At 46.7% G+C, this 14,963-nt stretch overlaps 1 protein-coding gene across 2 annotated transcripts in view; it reads left to right on the top strand.

Moving 5' to 3' along the window:
* Window positions 1-6,582: 6,582 nt before the first annotated feature.
* Window positions 6,583-14,963, top strand: part of ATXN2 (ataxin 2) — a 66,741-nt gene continuing 58,360 nt past the window's right edge. Inside the window, exon 1 of one of the 2 annotated variants that reach the window (XM_014598476.3) lies at window positions 6,583-6,638. The gene's annotated coding sequence lies outside the window, so the exon portion shown is untranslated. Of the gene's footprint in view, window positions 6,645-14,963 lie in introns of both variants that reach the window. The other variant, XM_059713367.1, reaches the window with a different exon arrangement.

The raw sequence follows: 14,963 nt of genomic DNA, 5'->3' as shown, positions 1-14,963 counted from the left end.
AGCTGTGGCTCCTAGCTCCCCGCTGCTGTGAGTGCCTCGGCAGGCCCGGCGTGTTCAGTTGCTGGAATTCAGTTCCTCCCAGGACTTCTGACCATGGCTGCCAGTCGTTGGAGACCCTTGGAGCAAAGTGTGTATGTTAGGACCAAAGCGCTTTTGGAGAGAGCTGGCCTTAAACAAGACTCTGCAACATCTAGCTTCTATAGTGTTTACAGTCTAATAGAAACTTTTTTTTCCTCCCCTTTCCCCCCCCCTCATCAGCAGTACAAGATTTTTTGGGGGCCTACAGTTCCTTCCCAAGTCATCTTCCCAGGGAACGTGTGCTCCCTTCATAGCTACTGAGTGTCCCTTTAGTCTCCAGGTCGGCAAAGCAGCCATCAGGCTTGGTAGTAGAGCCTGGAAGTACTGGACTGTCCTGTAACTGCCCCGAAGCGTGGGTTACTAATTCGTGTATCCACTGCCTGTTTAGTTTGTTTTTTCTAATGGTTCCTTAAGTGAAACCAATACTGCTCAAACATCTTGGGGTCATACCCCTTTTAACTTTGTTATAGGCTGTGTGCCCCGGTGAATCCATGTTAATGAGGATAAAAATAACACTTTGTTACCACATCTGCTCTGTAAAGTTTCCAACAAATGCAGTCAACTTCACTTTTTTTTTTTTTTTTCCCCCCTTTCCCTTTTTTACATTTTCCTTTTCTCCTCTTTCCCATTCCTAGACGACTGCTGTGGCTCCCAGCCTGAGGACCTTCATGCAGGGAAATACAAACTCAGTGTTCAGTAACTTCCTCGCACTGACCAGGCCAACAGGGTAGTAATGCAGCTATTACAGGGATCAGAAATCCAGAGCTGGAAGAAGAAACTGGGTAAAGTGTAAGGTTTCTTCTAAGAAACTTAAACTTGTCCTTCCTTTCACCCACATCCTTTCAAAGCAATCTGCAAAAGAGGGAAATACCATAAAGGGGCCTGCCTCCTTTTTGTGCAGAGGGGTGGGTGACAGCAGCCAGGACTCTGGCGCACTGGGGGGCTTTAGGTCCTGCCCAGGAGTCTATTCCCCACTCGTTCATGCTGGCCCTAGTCCTCAAGTTAAATATCCAAATCAGAAAGAGGTCCTGGAGAGGGGAGTTTGCTCCTCAGGTGCTACCGGGGTGGGTGGGAGTGCATCCTGGGCTGGACAGTGTTTGCTTGAGAAGGCGCTGCAGGACCTGGGCCTGGTGGTCTTCCTGCAGGCCAGGCTTGGGGCACTCAGTCCCAGGGTTCCCCTGGCTGTGGAGCTCCAGCACCTTTCTCAGAAGTAGGTTGGACTGCTGGGGACAGGCACACGGTGCCGACTGGCTGCCACAGCCTGGATGGGACCTGTTGGCTGACGAGCTGCAGCCTCCTCTGAAGGGGAAGTTGTCCGAGAGGCCCTGCCTGCAGCCCCAAGTCTCCTGATGAACCAGCGAGGCAGCGGATCTTGGTCAGGCTGCAAGCCTAACTCGGGCCCTGCATGAAGAGGTGTGTAGCTAAGGAGGCATCACTTTTCCTTCTGTGAAGGGCTCAGGCAGCTCGAAGCCCTGACGAGCCCTAGGAAGCTCAGGTCCATCATCCTGATGTTTCTAATCTTAATGCAAATAAAAGGTCTCCATGTTTGAGTCCTGAAGACAAACTTCCCCTCCCCATCCTCTTCCTCACAGCTCACTGTTATACTTCTTCCTCTGGTGCTTTTTGGGGTTCATGTGGGATGCGATACAGCACCTGCGTTGGAGTCTGCCAGGCAGAGGATGTTAGCTGGCCCATTGGTAAACCTGGTCGTGTTGGCTGTCTGGTGTTAAGTTATCTTTCATTCCAAAGTGCTTCATATGTGGTGTTTCCTCTCTGCTGAAACTGCCAGCCATTCCTGCCACAACATGCTGCATAATAAGACTCATGAAATCCCTCTGTGCCCCTCTGCAATTGGAGCTTGAGTTACAGGAGAAACAGCATGGAAAGGTTAAATGATTTGCCTGAATTCCTGCTCGCTACAGGGGTGTCTGAAGGGCTGCAAGCAAGATTGGAGCCTTGTTATGGGATGTGTCGTAATAAGGGACCATCCTTGCTTCCAAGAGCCAGCAGTTTGACTAGACAAGACAGCCAATAAGTGGATGAGAGGGGAGAAGACTTAACAGTTGCTAGAAGCATGTGCAGGTGGGAGAGCTGAGGCCCAGAGCATGAAATCTAATGGAGCCAGGAAGTGTGCGTAGTATTTAAATCTCAACCCAGTATACTAACTGCAAGGCCAGCCTTCCTTGTCTGTCCCCTGAGCCCGAGACAGCTGCCTGGAAGAATGATGCTCTAGTGATGCACTTGGAGTTTCTGACCAAATGTGACGTTTTCCCCTTGAGAGTGACTCAAGAGATTGGGTAAGCTCTCAGCATTTGGAAGCAAAGGGGAAAGAACCAGAGAGCAAGAGAGTGGCTGTGATCTCCCCTGTTCACAGCTCTGAATGAGCATATCACACTGGAGATGTTTCTGGGAGCAAGCACCCAGGGGGTTAGAGGGCAAACTGCCTTCCTTAAAAGGGAAAATAAAGTCCTATTGTAACCTGCAAGGACCTGAATTGTCCATAACGTGGGCCCATCAAAAGCAGAGAGGAATAGCTGCCAGAGTGTGGGAGCACAGCAGGGAAGGAAAGGGAAAGGCCGATTGCAGTCCACAGCATGGAAGGCTGCAGGCTGGGAGTGATTCATCTAGAAACAGGCACAGTGAAAACTGAAGCGTTCGTGATTGAGCCTGGCTGGTTTTCAGTAATCCCATTCCAGTGAATACAGCTAATCTTGGTGAGGCCCTTCCCACACAGGGTAGCGGGTGCAGGCGCTGCGCAGTGGAGTTAATTACGTATATTGAATTCTATAGCCGTTCCAGAGCAGGCGCGTGCCACGGCCCTGGGTCTGTGTTGATGACTCAGGAACTGCCTGTCTTGGCCCTGCGTCTTCCCAGAGCAGCTCTGTACACTGGCAAACCCCCCTTGCTGCTGCCACCCCTGACCCTACACCTCAGCCGGTCGACAGTCCCTGGGCAGTCCCTCGTACGCAGACTGTGAATGCCAGGGCTTGTGCAACGGCATTTGCTTTGGACACCTGTGTTATTGTACGAGGTCTAGCTCTTGCAGACAGGGCTCTTTCCTATTAGTCATGTTCCTTCTCCCTGCGCTTGGTGAGCAGAGGGATCTGGCACGTGCTCTCTGCTCTGTTTATTCAGGCTGGGACTTTTCAGCTGGGACAAGCTCCCTCGGGCCTCTGAAAACTCCTTCCCCAGCCTGCGTTGGTTTACAGGTTGGCTCACAATTAAGACTCAACTCTGTAAGAGATTGTACCAGTTTCACTTAAACCTTGTTTAGGCTGATACAAATGGTTTAATGTCATTTAATGCACAGATTCTAGAGGCAGAAGGGGAAATAATGACAGAAGCAGATTACAAAGGCAGAAGGGCCAGTTCTAAGTATACTGATTGAAGAGGCAGAAGAGACCAGCTCTCAAATCTGCTGCACAGTACAGGCCAGGCCATACAACCTCCCCTTGTTCTGTGTGAGAGAGCCAATCTTATACAAAGATGTCCAGCCTTGATGTAAAGTTTTAAAGGGGGGGTATTTCAGTTTAGCCTTAGATACCTAACTCTCCAACTTTAGATGGCTGAGATTCTTTGTGGATCTGGGCTGTAGCATCTCGAGACTTTGGTTTCCCATCTATAAAATGGGGATAATAGTCCTTTGCTACTGCACGGAGCTGTTGGGAGGGTAAGTCTATAGACCGCTCAGGTAGCACAGTAGTGGGCATGCTTTGTGTCTAATTAGATAGGACCCTAGCACGTAACATCTGATCAAAGCTTCAGTCACAGAATCGGCACATGTGTCCAAAGTGGGTTCCCTGTCCGAAACCCGTATTCTGGACAGTCCGGGGGAGGAGGAAGACCCGATTATACAACAACAGAACAAGACAGGGAGCAAACAAACCTTTGAGGAATCTCGAGCAAACCAAGGATCCCACCTGAAGAGCTCTAGTAAAGCCAAGTCCAAGAATTCAATTTGGGTTCCCACATTTCTAGGCAAGGTATAAACAGTAAAGATCTTCCCAGACCTTCAGCTTGGCATGTGGCTTGTGCTCATATAGAAATCTTCCACCATGAGAGAGTAACTGGTGATGGACGTCACTGTGTCCTAGACCTCTTGAAAGAGGAACTATATCCAGCCATACAGGGACTGGAAGACTTGACAGGTTGAGCTGTCTGGGGAAGATCATTGGATAGTGAGAATCAAAATGTTGATTATGAATTTGCAAGTGGAGAGAGAGAGAGAGACTTATTTTCAACACAGGGCCCAATGATCCAGGTCACTGAGGGTTTTAAGTCAAAAAATCTCTTGTTTGTTTAACATTTTCAGACGTCGAGTGCTTTACATATTAAATGAGCTCTCTGGCTCAACATTTGTTTCCCAGAGGAAGAAACCTGAGCAAATACACATTCAAGTCACAACTCATCAGAAAACTGTCAGGATATTGTCCAGAGCTGTAAATAGGTTTTTAATGTATTTGGGCTTCTCCTGGATAGGTTCGCACCAATTAATGACCAGGCAGGGAAACACACACTGGAGCGAAACCCAACTGCTAGCACTTTATGTGAATGTCATGCTCATAAATTATACTCGTTTGGCAGAGCTGGACGCTGAAGTTGTGCAAGCTGGAGCAGCGTGAGTAATGGCCTGCTGCCTTCGAGTTAAAGCTGGAGGGAAACACAAGCTGAGTTTGGTCTCCCTGCTTCTTCCTCCCCATCCCCAGCTGGGCTGCTAGCAGAACTGGACTGAGCCCAGTATTTGCTAACATGCTTGCCACCAAACGGCCATCAGGCTGCAACGATTAGTAGTGACAGTGAACATGCTTGGGATTTTAACTGATGTTCCAGAAGCCTCACTTGTCCCTCCAAAATCCCCTTGAGTCATGTAGTTCCCTGAAAAGTGTATACATCATGCTGGGGAGAAAAAAATAAAGATAGATATTTACCTTCTTGTCATTGAGGAAACTAATATTTCCCTTAATGCATCTTGCAGTGTTTCAAGTCGCACATTCCAACGTGAGTAAGGAAGGGGAGGAGGAGCTAATGTTTTCTTAATGTAGACAGAGATTGCAGTCCAAACCTTGAGGCTTCCCTGGATCAGAGTCGTATTAGTCCTAAATAGACACACTCAGCAATTAACAGCATCCTCAAAGTGCTACCAAATGTGTCACCATTTTCTCGAAGACTGTGTATTATGCTTGTGCAAGATTGCATAATAATCTGTTCTTCCTCACATGGATTTGACTCAACTTTCCGGTATCTCAGTAAAATATTTCTTTAGTGACCATCAAGCCTGAATTTTCCAATTCATATCCTCCCCAGATGCGCTCTGTAACCTGGAGGTGTCATTAAGCAAACAAAGTGCTTTTGTGGCAGACACTTTTTCCATAAGTAACTAAGCAATCTGCACAGGTCGCTGTTTCCTAGAAAGGTCTAAAGTGTGCTCATTTTCAAGTGCATTCAAGTCTTGAAGTGGAAATGAAGACCACTCTATGCCTGCCTTACTTGACATGGCTGAAGTCTGGGACCAGGAGAATAAGTCACAATGAAAGCACTTAATTAGCAGCTTGCTTAGTTTATGGAGAATTTAAGCTCTTTTCAAAGAATATTTAGCCCTTAAATTACCTTCCAATATAACCAGATGCAATCTAGCCTTAAATCTTTAGGCAAACAATAGCGCTGAAATGCAAGAACCATCCTCCCAGAGCTAACTTGAAGTTAACTCTAAAGCTGAGCGATGACACGTGCCATACTTAACTATTTCACTACTAATCACCTTTAGCATTAACTTCCAGTTAATATGGACAGAGCTGCAGCCACAGGCAGGTCTGGAGTACCCTGACTTTCTGAAGTGAGACACTGCTGAAGGAGTAGAGTGTATGTAATTTAAACTAATGCACTTCTCAAGCTGTGCATGAGTTTTGGGTTAAAGGGGTAGAGATAAGAGGGGTTTACTGTAGTTAAGTGCTGTGCAGAGTCCCTTGTTTTCCACTGGATAAAATCAGAAAGGTTCACCAGCACACCACAACCAGTACTGCCACCGCGTGTAGCAGAGATCCTCCTGCAGTGCAAGGAACGGAGGAGGCCTGTGTCTTTGGGCAGAGAGATCCGAGTTGTTGAGCCACAGCCTTACACAACCAGCCTGTTAATGCAATAATAAGCAGCTCTGTTGATTTGTACAGAAGCCACATTTTATACTTCAGACCATTCACTCTGCATGTCTGACCCCTTCCTCCCGCCGGTGACCATTCCTCTCCTGTTCTCTTATTGGCGGACCAGGGCAGTCTCTACAGGTTTGCTCCTGGTTGATTTGAAGTGATCCATACTTAGGTGAGAAAGCAAACACCAGCATTTTTGTTTCTGCCAGACTGCTTTCCCTTCACTTCTTTGGCCCATTGTGAAATGCTGGGGTTCCTCCACCCAAATGGGTAGAACAGCCAAAAAGGAGAAGGAAAAGCACATTGATTGGGAAATGCAAATGGGCTGGACCTTGCCCAGGCTGACAGCGACTATAAAGCTGCATCAGGTGCATAGCTTCTTGTCCTAATGGAGTGGCGTTGAGGTTTGCTTGGTGGCAGGTAAAGGTTTGTTTCTGGTTTTGTCAGTGGCTTCTCTTAACCGTGTTAAGCTTATTCTGGTATTTGTGCTTGTTTTATTAAGTTTTGTAGGTAGTTGCACAGTCAGGGCATGGGTTTGATTTGTGCTCTTTGTGGTAGTGTGATGGTTTGGTTGTTGAGGGTCTCTTGTGTTAGTGGTTGTGTGAACTTTTGACTTGGAGATTGGGGCAGAAGTGTGAAGGGGAAATTACTTAGCTACTTGTATGTGACTGTGTGTTAAATGTGTATCTTGTTTCCTATTTAGGTTTTTTTCATGTGACACTTGAGGTTTTAATGTTGGTTACTCGACACAGAGCAGCTGAGTTTACCTGTGCTGCTAAGCTGGTCAGTCATGGTAATGGCTGGACCTATACCCTAGAAAGTGGTGCTGTTTGCACTGGGGGAGAAGCTTGTCCACTGCTTGTGAAGAGGTTGTGCCTGATAATTCATTTGCTGTAGCTGATCTGGAAAGAACAAGCTCACAGCTGGAGGCTAGCGCTCGGGAAGCGCTTGGCTCTTCCTCTGCACTGACTTCAGCTGACGAGGGGGAAGCAGACAGGACTAGCTTGATAATGAACTATGCCAGGCAGCAACCTTGCTAAGGAGCACTATTGTCCCCTCTTAAGCACTAGATGTTGCTAATAGTGGGTTTAAACTGGCTGCCTGAGAGACCTTGGTGGAATGGTTTCCCCATTACATGCTGTACTCCAGCAATGCAAAGCAATTGGTGACTGCTCCTTGATCCTGACCTGGATCCATACTGCTTGGGAGTGGGGCTTTGAAAGGTGCCCAGTCTAATCGGCTCTCTCTGTGTCTCTGTCCCCCTGCGAAATGTAAATGATGTGCAAAAAGGAAATTACTCTGCACCCTTTCAGCAGTAACATCCAAAGGAAGTAGTAACTGGTGAAAGTGTTTACTCCCAGGTGCCCGGGTAAAGGGATTTTAAATACTGCTTCAGCACATAGGAATACAGCCTTTCTGTGTGTTCAAAACAAAGCAAGGCAAAGCCATGTAAGGTCTTGGAAGTGACTGGACCTGAGCAATTTGGTGCCAGCTTGCAGAGATGGTGACAAACCACCTCTCCATGGCTGAATGAGTTTGCAGGTGTGTGTAAAGAGATGTCTTAAGTGGAATCTTATGTGGCGTTCTTGCCTTGCAAATGGAAGGGGGTCATAAGGGATTCTCTTTAACTAAGCCTTTTCCAAATTGCTTTGGCAGCCTGTCTCCCAAAAACATGCTGGCTGGGCCTTCTTGTATGAGGCTCCAGTGAGCAATGCAGAAAGGACCTAGACCGTTCAGTAAAACTGTATGGTCTAAGCAAGCTGAAAGCAGTTTTGGAAGCCAGGAATGCTGGGCTTTGATTGCTATTCCTTGGGTGAATCTCAGCCTTGCTGAAACATGGGGCACAGCATTTACCTGCCTGGAAGAAACTGTGAAGACTGATTTAATTAACGCTGCTTGGAAGAGGTAAATGCATATAGGTATAATTTTTGTACAAATGTTAAGGGCTTAAAATAGCCAGATGGAAATATTCATAGCTCATTCAAACTGTGGTGTTTCTGCTCTGCAGAGATCACGGGGTCAGACTAGAGCAGCGGTTAAGAGGATTAGACCATTTTGATCATACAGGCAGCTGAGCTTGCTGAAATAACAGAAGGGAACTTAGGAACACTTTAAGGTGGGAAATGGCAATGGGAATAGGAAAGTGTTCTCTTGCAACCTAGTGTTTCATTCAGTAGGTGCATTGTAGGCCTAGAGAGCCTGTGTTCCCCCAGAGGTATGGGAACCCATTGACTTGACACGCAGCTGTGAGTGCTTTGTACGTCTGAAAATCAGGCCTTGAGCTTCCTTCCCTTCTGTGAGGTGCAATGCATCAGCTGTACCCAGACACGAGACGCTGAATGCATGAGACTGAGATTGTAGAGTCCAGTCCGTGGGAGTTGGTTGTGTGCAGTGGGGCTTCATTAGCAAAGCCCATGGAGGCGGGTGCTAAAGTGACATTGCCAGGTTAAGATGCTGATTTCTTTCATTTTTATGTTTTGTTTCATTTTTTTAAACTAAAAGGTCTGACTTCAATGAGAGAACTGGAAAATTTGTTGCTATTTAGGAGGTTGGTCTGAATAAAAAAATCAGACTTAAGTACAGTTTGTTTGTTTGTAGCAGAGTTTCGGTTTCTAGCTGCGCCAGTACGGTGTTTATAGCCAAACAAAGCCACCCGGCAGTCGGAAGTGCGCACCGGGTATAGGCACTATGGCTGTAGCCAGTGCTTTAACAAGAGGCTCCCACGTTTTCCCTCGGCCTGCGTCTGATCTCTCCCTAAATGTAGACGGGGATGATGTGAAGGTGTATGGGATCCATTCATCTATTTTTGTTACCATTGAAACAAATTCAGTCTTCCCTCTGAGGGGGAGGACATCCTACTGGGCCAATAGCATGTTTGCTGGAAATCCCTGCCGCAGGAGACTGCTCACACTCTGCGCAGCCTGGATAACTTGAATTAAGGGTGGGAATGACTCCTTTGCAAGGAAGTTGGAGTCTCCTTGCAGAAGTTGTTCCAGAGGCAGTCCGGTCCATTTTGAAAGCAAATAATCTGTTTTGAGCCTTGGGGAGATCCACTCTGGCAAGACTGACTTAGCACTGTGTAGGGAGGGTTTGCCTCGACCAGAGATTTGGGAATCGCTGCAAATCTCTCTCCAGCTTGCATAATTTTAGCAAGGAATTCGTGGGAGTCCTAAGAGATGCTTTCAGCCCATCTCGGACAGGAACAGAGTAACTGCCAGAGGCAGTGAACCTGTGACAACATAGTATTCACGCAGCTGAGAGCAGCCCCAGAAGCTGTTCAACACACTCTCTAAACACACAGCATCAGCTGGCCAAGAATACCAAATAAATAGGAAAGGTTAAATGCTGGAGGCTGGAAGTGGGAAAGGAAGAGTGGAAGGAATGTCTCAAGTCTGGGATGCGCGTTCACATGCAGTCTGGGCTTGTAGCAACTCAAAGCTGGAACCCTACGCGAAACAAGCTTGGGGCTGAATTCGTTTTTACTGCTGTCTGTGCTGTGCTCGCTCCCAGGATTGTGGTGTCCAGATATGTCCACTTTTATTTATTATTGTCTTTAACGTAGCTTACTGCATCCCTGAAGATACCTGTGCTCTAGGCGTGTATCCCTCGTTCCCTTTCCATTCCTCATTGATGTTTGCAGTGTCAGCGCTTGTGGGATTGTGTCAGTGTCTGGATTAAATACCAGAAAATATCCTCCCTCCCCCCAACCCTGCCTTCTGGTCTGGCTGGTACTTAAGGGAGAGCCCACCTCCCACACTGGCATGTTCCCTGTTGCACAGAATTTCTTGCAACTTCCCCCTCTAGCACACTTCTTGGAAATGTTCTCGCTTCTGTAGGGAATTGAAGGAGCAAATCATGCAAGACAGACCTATGAAATAATGTTTGCAGGTGACTATTTTTCTTTCCTGGGTCTTGGCATATGCCTACACTAGCCCTTGCTAACGTTGGACCAATGTTCACTGAGGCTGTAAGAATAATTGATGGTCCAATCCAGCCTAAACTTTACACAGTGGTCTTCAAAGATGTGGGGAAACCACGAGGGTGCAAAGACTCGCCACCGCAGAGACCCATCACCCATGGCTAGACTCATCGCCATGCAGAGACCCATCAACCGTAGTTGTATTCAGCAGGGGAATGCTCCCTTCTCCATCTTGTGCAGGACACTGGAAATAAGGAAGCCTGGCTGTGGCTGGCTGTAGGCTCCTTGCTTCTCCCCTTTTGTGTTAGCGGTTGTGCGGCCAAGGGAGGCTGCAGATACCTGTATTAAAGGAGCAAGACTCCAGGTGGGTGTGAATGGCTGCTCTTCCATCCCTAATCTACTGTCTCCAAAGCCTGGAAGCACATTTCCCCCCCTCTCCCAGTTTTACTTGTTTTGTTGAGGAGACTCGGCTGAGACAAAAATCCTCAATTCTTCTCTGAAGTATAGCTGAGGTGATAAAGAAATGTAGAGGAAACCTGACCCTGTGCTCTAAGCCTAAAGGAAATATGATCTTCTAGCAGAGGCAGAAATGGAACCAACTCTTTTTTTTTCCTAGAGAAACTTTCCAAGAGGAAACCAGTCTCCTCCCTTGCTTGCTCCAAGGGCTTTAAGGCTGAGGGCAAGCAAAACGCAGGGGCATCTGAACCCCAAGCCTCTGGGCTGGGGCCTGCAAGTAGGCTGCCCGCCAAAGGATTAGGAAACATCTGAAGCCCCAAGTGTGGGTGGAGGATGTCTTACTTACGGGTCTGGACTCTTGAATTTGGAATTAGTTTTGGCTAATTTAGGCTCGGATACCAATTTGAAAACAAACCAACACCAAAAAACCCCCCAAAAACATTTAATTCTGCCAAGAGCAAAGCCTTCCCATTTAGATGAAAGGAAAGGCCAAAGAAAAATGAACAAGAGCAGTCTCCAGGGGACATTGTGGCAGGCGCTGAAATGAGCTGAGAGATGTAGAAAAATAAAGCCAAAAAAGGGCAAGGCAGCACCACTCGTGGAGCTGCCTACACCATCCCGTGGCACGCGTCCTCTTCCGCGTGTCCGGCGGCGAGCAGCCCAGGGTGGAACTCCGGGGCGGGAAGGGTCCGCGGCAGTTGGAGCGAGCTCCCGAAGGATGGCGGGCAGCAGAGATGCTCCTGGCTGTGGAGACTGGGGACTGCTAGCCAGGGCCCTCAAATGAGGAAACCAGGCTATGAATGGTTAGGAAAGGGGTGAAGCTAACAGAAAACAGGAGAGGAAAACCAGTGAGGTCTGCCTGTGCCATCCTGAATATCCTCTGTTGGCATGAAGGGCTTGCTTAAACACAGCTGCTTGCTTCACAGAGTGAGCTCCTGTTTCTGCCAGTAATTGGTTGTGGTGGTAAACCGGAGACCGGGAGTACTCAGTACCTCTTGGGTTTGCGGGACCACAGGTGTAACGAGATTAAGTGCTTTCTCTGTGGAGATGCACCCATGCTTTGTACACCGGTGCCTGGGGCCAGGCTATCCAGGGAATAGACCTTGGGGGTTACTACTGGAAACTACCGTTACATGGGAGTGATAATACTTGGCAATTTATTTGTAGGCATGGTTTTCTAACTGGTAAGATTGGAGACAAAGATGGAGAAGTGCAATGACTTGCCCAAACTGGCACAGTGAGTTGCTTGGTGCTCTACCGACGTTGTCTAGTTTGTGGTCCAACCCTGTACATTTTTAAGCTTTCTGTATGTTGGTGGCTTACTGAATTTCTCACTGGCAGCAGTAACAGTTGAACTGGTGTAAACGAACTGTAGGCATTTTAGCTTCTGCCACCTCCATCTCCTTTCGAATTTGGCACGATGGTGGATTAAAAAGTGATGCTAGGTCAGTGCTTCCAATATTTGCTAGAACTATGCTGGTGGTAGTGCAATGGTAAGGACCTGTTGGGAAAATGCTAGTGTAAAGCACTGAAGAAATGCACTCCGGGGAGTCGGTTGTAATCCAGCATGAAATTCTCCATGTTCCTTGCAGTGAAGAGCTGCTACCTGAGAGCAGGGGAATGGAAGTAGAGGGTAGACGGCGATTCTCACTTGCTTTTGGAGAACAGGGCTCTGTTTTTGTGTTGGATAACCTCATTCCTGTTTGGCAGGTATCGCATTCCTCGCATGAAAGGAATCCTGGCATCGCTGGCTAGCCAATGTCTCTTTCCTAAAGGAATTCTTTTTTCCTTTGACATGGCTTTAGATGGATTTGCAGATATTTGTAGATGGAGAGTATGAAGGCGAGACCACTCAAAGTTTAATCTTTGAGGGAGGTGTCAGAGGTGAGAAATTATTTGGTGTCTCTAAAGATCTGAGGATTTTAGCTGTTGGATTTTTAAATAGACACATGCAGAATGGGCAAGGGTTTGTTTCTGCTTCACAGTCGCCTTGTCACTGAGAACTATCCTTAAAATCCTGAGCAAGACAATGATACCCAAAATTGTTCATCTCTTGAAAATGTATCTGATCATGATCATATATGTTAGAGCTGCTCATGCCCCTGTAATTTCTTGTTGATAGTCATCAATTCTGAATGAAAACTGATTTTAAAGTAGCTTTAAAAAGAATGGTCTAACCTAGGACTCGAATATCAGGGCCTGCGAATGCATGATTTGCTCTTGAGGATAAATCATTGTGTTCTTCAACAGCTGCTTAACTTGGCAGAATAAGACTAGCATAGTCTTGAACTCCTCTCCCCACAGCTAGATTGCTACGGTACCTGGTAGATGTGTTGTAGCTGACTTAAAGTATCCTTGGGTACTTAAAGACGCTGCCGTACAGAGGTTTTTAAAGCCACCTAGAGACCAGCGTCTTGACTAATCAGAAAGATTTCAGTAGTGCATAGCACAAAAGCAAATCCAATAGCTATCAAGCGAGTCAGCCTAGCAGCAAGGGAACACTTTTCCAGCGGTACAAGGATTATAATGGGGAGAAATATATATATATATTTTTTTTCTTTTTTTTTTTTCCTCCAATGCGCAGATATATAATATGCATGCATGGAGAAAAGAAAATCAAAATAAATGAAACTTGTAGCCTGCTCCAAAACTCCAGGTTCTCAAACTGCATTTGGAGACCTCCCAGGTGATCCATTTTGCTGACTCTGAAGCATCACCAGTCTTCAAGCACTGGCACTAACTCTGTCCAGGTCTGAATTCAGCCATTAGAGTTTATGGAGGCTTTTTTTTTTTTTTTTTTTGGACTGAGCTCACTGGCCATCTCCTCTCCATTCTTGAGTCAGCATTTTTTTGGGGAAAAGCTCAGTTGTGATCAAACCAGGAGGAATCGCCAAAATGGGAAAGGTTTCTGTTGATTTAGTGCTCTTGCTACAAGCTGAAGTGTGATCAGAATTAAAGTATATTGGGGAGGAGATGAGCTACCATCAATTTGAAGCCCTGCATGGAGGTAGGGGAAGCTAACCTTCTAGGCAAGAGGGATGCAGAGAACATGACCAATATACCAAGTGATAGAAATTATCTGCAGTGAAGATGTAGGACTCCAGCAAGGTTTTCCCATCAAAAGCCTTGGAGTGGGGTCGCAACAGGACCACTGACCCTCTTAAAGGCACTCGCTACGGGATTTTGGTAGACTTCACATGGAAGGAGGATTCGCTTGTCTTCATAAACCCCCTTGTGGATGTTGTCACTGAGGGTAAGTTAATTTTAATGGCTTTGTTGATGGCAGTCACTTATTTCCTTTTTTAATCTATTGGTATATTTTGTATATATGTGTCTTTTAATATACATGTATTTTTATTTTTACTTGGTCTCCATGCACAGTACAGTAGGGCAGAGAAGCAAGGGTAATAGACAATGGAAAGCAAACACAGGGCGCAGCAGTGCAAAGAACCACGCTGAAAGGGAAAACCAGTCCAACCGCAATCACGCAGCACTTAATGAAGTGCTGACAAGAGACTTCATGTTTATTTGCAAAACTGCAGCTCAACTATTGAACGCTGCCCCAAAGCTGTTAAATAAAATGTATCCCCATGTTGGGGTGCTCAGATTGGATCTCCTGGCAGGAAATCTATCAGGATTTATACAGTAACCTGAAATTGTATGTGGTTAGAATAATCTAGCATGCAAAAACATGAGGTAAAATGGCTAGTATTGGATAATCCTCGTGTGCCAGATTCCATCCAAGTGCATCTGACCCTTTATTTATCTCGCGTGCCTCGACTTTAAAATGACACCAGTATACACACAAATTGGACAGTCTTTTCTAGCTCCAGCTAACTGGAAAGGTCCAGAACATGCCTGGTCAGGAACCTAAAAGTCCCTCGACTGCAATTTGTATTGTAGCGAGATGAGGCCTTAACGCTACAGTCCTGTACGTAAGGCAGGGCTGGACACAGGAATGGGTAAACCGGGGGCTGGACAGAAAGGGGATCCAAAAATGGTAATTTAAAAATTATTATTATTATAATATCATCTCTGGCAAAGGGGGGGGCCTGATACTAAAAGTCTGCCCGGGGCTGCCAGGAGCCTAGGTGCAGTGCTGCCTTCCGGCAGCGTCCTGAAGAGTTTAGCCAGCTGTAGGCCTACTTGTTTCTTTATTTAAAAGTGCATGGTTCGACTAACGTTCAAGAGGCTTTCTAATAGCAGGCAGCGGGTGGCTGTACGTAGCGTAGTGGGTGCAGACGGACCGAGTTCTTCCACAGAATTGTTTAATTTTGTGGTAAACGTTGCTAAAAAACCTTTGTCAGCGGTAACTTTATCTCCTTCCAAGCTGCACGAATGCTGTCCCTGGCTTTCGATTTTTGTGGCCA

This window comes from Alligator mississippiensis, chromosome 10, assembly GCF_030867095.1.
Source record: "Alligator mississippiensis isolate rAllMis1 chromosome 10, rAllMis1, whole genome shotgun sequence".
NCBI lineage: Eukaryota > Metazoa > Chordata > Crocodylia > Alligatoridae > Alligator > Alligator mississippiensis.
Note: the sequence above shows the minus strand (reverse complement) of the source record. Positions and strands in the feature narration are given on the sequence as shown.